This window comes from Prunus persica, chromosome G8 (assembly GCF_000346465.2).
Source record: "Prunus persica cultivar Lovell chromosome G8, Prunus_persica_NCBIv2, whole genome shotgun sequence".
Lineage (NCBI taxonomy): Eukaryota > Viridiplantae > Streptophyta > Magnoliopsida > Rosales > Rosaceae > Prunus > Prunus persica.
In genome coordinates this window covers 720391-724801 of record NC_034016.1, presented here as the reverse complement: position 1 = coordinate 724801, position 4411 = coordinate 720391, and positions in this window count along the sequence as shown.

Below are 4411 nucleotides of genomic sequence, written 5' to 3'. Positions count from 1 at the left end.
TTGGCCTACTATTGCAATCCGTTAGATTTGGAATCTACTGATGTAAGAGAGAACATGTAATAGTCATGAAGGAATATAAGCTCTGCTGTAATGTTTATGCAGAGTAAGAATTCTGTTAGAACAATCTAAGGCTTACTGCTCTCTCTCTCTCTCTCTCTCTCTCTCTCTCTCTCTCTCTCTCTCTCTCTCTCTCAGTACATTTCTTGCTCCCTTTGCAATCCAAATATTCAACATGGTATCAGAGCCAGGTTGGATCTGGATAGGGAGTTGAAGCTGTGTGAGCTGAGTCTGGAAATCCAACGAGAAATTCCTACTCTCAGCTCATTGATTCTGGTCTAAGATGGCTGGGTCAGGAGGGAGTGATCTTAGAGCTCCAATATTCAATGGAGAGAACTATGAGTTTTGGAAGATTCGAATGAGAACAATTTTCAAATCTCATGGAATCTGGAATTTGGTTGAGAAAGGCCTTCAAGTTCCAGATTCAAAAGCTGATGAAGAAGGGTCATCAGATTCAGCAATGGTGTCCTTGTTGATGAAGGATGCTAAGGCTCTTGGTATTATCCAAGGTGCTGTTTCAGATGACATCTTCCCCAGAATCTCAAATGAAGAAACCTCAAAAGGTGCTTGGGATATCTTGCATCAAGAGTTTCATGGTGATAAGCAAGTCAGATCCATCATGTTGCAGGGTCTGCGTCGAGATTTTGAGTACACCAGGATGAGGGATGATGAGATCTTGTCTGGATACATCACTCGGCTACTTGAGCTTGTAAATCAAATGAAGGGATATGGGGGAAGATCTGACCAAAGGGAGGATAGTTCAAAAACTGCTAATAAGTCTAACCAAGGAGTTTGATCCAGTCTGTTATGTGATTGAGCAAACTAGGGACATTGAAACTATTGAAGTGCAGGAGGTCATTGCAGCATTAAGAGGTTTTGCTCAGCGCCTTGACAGACATGCAGAAAGCACCACTGAGAAAGCTTTCAGCAGCATGAGCATAAACTCAAAAGGATCACAATCAAGTTCTAGTTCTGGCTCAAATAAATCAAAGAAGAACTGGAAGTCCAAGGATAAGAAATGGGATTCTAAACCTCAAAACAGTGCCAATCAAGGGGGAAAACCAAGTCAAGGAGACAAGTCTGGAAAATGCAAACATTGTGAGAAGCTACACTATGGTGAGTGTTGGTTTAAAGGAAAACCAAAGTGTCATGGCTGCAATCGTTTTGGTCATTTTGTCAAGGACTGTGACCAAGCAAACAAGGCAGGGAAACTTGCTAACATTGCAAATCAGGTAACTGAACCTGCTATTATGTTCTATGCATGCCATGCTGCAACAATGGAAAAGAATGTGAATATGTGGTATGTTGATAGTGCATGCAGCAATCACATGACTTCTCATGAGTCATTACTTGTAAATATTGATAAAAGTGTGAAGAGTAAAGTCAAAATGGGGACTGGTGATCTAGTGCAGTCAATAGGCAAAGGGACTTTGGCTATAGAAATGAAGGGTGTGACTAGATATATCAAAGAAGTCATGATTGTACCAGGGTTAGATGAAAATTTGCTAAGTGTAGGTCAAATGATAGAACATGGGCATTGGCTTGTATTTGGTGACAATGCAGTTGATATCTATGGAGATAGGCAGCTGGAAGATTGCATTGTAAGAGTGCCAATGAAGGGAAACAGATGTTTTCCTTTGAATCTTGACTATGTCAATCCTCCCGTGGCAAACAGAGCAACAATTGGAGAAACTTCCTGGCTGTGGCACAGAAGATTTGGCCACCTAAACTATATTAGTTTGAAGTTGTTACAGGAGAAAGATATGGTTCAGGGACTGCCCAATTTACAAGAACATGAGAAGGTCTGCTCAGGTTGTGCAGTAAGCAAGAATAACAGATGCTCTTTTCATAAGGAAGGAGCTTGGAGAGCCTCTCAACCACTAGAACTGATTCACTCAGATATTTGTGGTCCAATGCAGACCATCACTCCTGGAGGAAACAGATATTTTCTCACCTTCATTGATGACCACACCAGAATGTGTTGGGTATTCTTCGTGCAGCATAAGTCTCAAGCATTCAACATATTCAAAAGGTTCAAAAGCATGGTTGAACTACAAAGTGGTCATCAAATTAAGAAGCTAAGAAGTGATAGAGGTGGAGAATACACATCTCTGGATTTCTCAAAGTTCTGTGAAGAGATGGGATTAGAAAGGCAACTGACAGTAGGCTACTCTCCACAACAGAATGGAGTTGCAGAGAGAAAGAATCGTACTGTGATGGAAATGGCAAGAGCCATGATGCATGAGAAGAAAATCCCTTTGAAGTTTTGGGCAGAAGCTGTCAATACAGCTGTATATCTGCAAAACAGAAGTCCTACAAGTGCACTGGACAATTCCACTCCATTTGAGAAGTTCAGTGGAAGAAAACCAGGTGTCAAGCATTTGAGAATATTTGGTTCTCTATGCTATATTCACATCCCCACACAGAAAAGGCACAAGCTGGAAGACACAGGTGAAAAGGGAGTATTTGTAGGATATGGTGTATGTGAAAAGGGGTATAGAGTGCTCAACTTGAGAACTCAAAAGATTGAACTGTCTAGGAGTGTTATTTTTGATGAAGAAGCAATGTGGAATTGGGAAACAAGTGAGGCATTGCAAATTCCTATGTCTTGGGGAGATGGAGCAAGTTCAACTGTATCAGATTTGGATTCAGAACCAAATCTGTTACAGCAACAGATTGTGCAGTCTCCTATGGAAACACAAACAAATAGTGATGTGCATACTACTCAAGACTCTGCTCCATTAGAACCTTATGATCACACCCCAAAGAAATGGAAGAATTTGAGTGAAGTGTATGCTCAATGCAAGATGAGCATCATTGAACCTGAAAATTTTGAAGAAGCAGTCAAAGATGAAGCTTGGGGGAAGGCTATGACTGAGGAGATACTTATGATAGAGAAAAACTGAAGCTTGGGGGAAGGCTATGACTGAGGAGATACTTATGATAGAGAAAAACTCCACTTGGGAATTGGTTGACAGGCCAAGTAGTAAACCAATTGTGGGAGTGAAGTGGATATTCAAAATTAAGCTTAATCTTGATGGCTCCATTCAAAAACATAAAGCAAGACTTGTTGCCAAGGGTGGAAGGTTAGACACCATTAGAACTCTCATTGCTCTTGCTGCTCAGAAAGGCTGGAAACTATGGCAATTGGATGTCAAGTCAGCCTTCTTAAATGGTGTCCTTGAAGAAGAAGTTTATGTTGATCAACCGGATGGTTTTGTGGTTAAAGGTGATGAGGATAAGGTGTATAGGTTAAGAAAAGCTCTCTATGGGTTGAAGCAGGCTCCAAGGGCCTGGTATAGTGAAATTGACACCTACTTGAGTAAGTGTGGTTTTCACAAAAGTCCAAGTGAAGCCACTCTCTATGTGAGAACAAAGGAAGGTGTGGGAACACTAATAGTGTCAATCTATGTAGATGACATAGTGTACACAGGAAGTAGTGATGAAATGATGAAAGAATTCAAAGCTGAAATGATGTGCAAGTATGAGATGTCTGACTTGGGTTTACTCCACCATTTTCTTGGTATCGGAGTAACACAAACTGAAGGGAGCATCTTCATTCATCAAAAGAAGTATGCTCTCACTCTCTTGGATAAGTTTGGACTTAAAGACTGCAAGTCAGTAAGCACTCCATTAGTGGCTACTGATAAATTGAAAAGAGAGGATGGAAGTGATGCTGCAGATGAAAGTTTGTTCAGAAAAATTGTTGGCAGCCTGCTGTACCTTACTGCAACCAGGCCAGATATCATGTTCTCTGCCTGCTTGCTTGCAAGATTCATGCACAACCCTTCTAAGATGCACTATGGGGCAGCTAAAAGGGTTCTAAGGTACATACAAGGCACAATTGACTATGGAATTGAGTATGTGACAGGAAAATCTGCACTCTTAGTTGGTTATTGTGACAGTGACTGGAGTGGATCTGAGGAAGATATGAAAAGCACTTCTGGATATGCATTTTCATTTGGAAGTGGTGCTTTTTCATGGGCATCAGTCAAACAACACAGTGTGGCTCTCTCTACTGCAGAGGCAGAGTATGTGAGTGCAGCAGAAGCTACATCACAAGCCATTTGGCTCAGGTTTGTTCTTGAAGATTTTGGGGAAGAACAGACGACTGCAACAACTGTGTTTTGTGACAACACTTCAGCCATAGCAATGGCTAAAAATCCAGTTTTTCATCAACGAAGCAAGCATATTAAAAGGAAGTTCCATTTTATTAGAGATGCAATACAAGAAGAAGTGATTGAACTGCTCTACTGCAAGGGAGAAGAGCAGATTGCTGATATCTTCACCAAAGCTCTTCCCAAAGACAGGTTTGACTATTTGAGGAGAATGCTTGGAGTGAAATCAGCTAGCG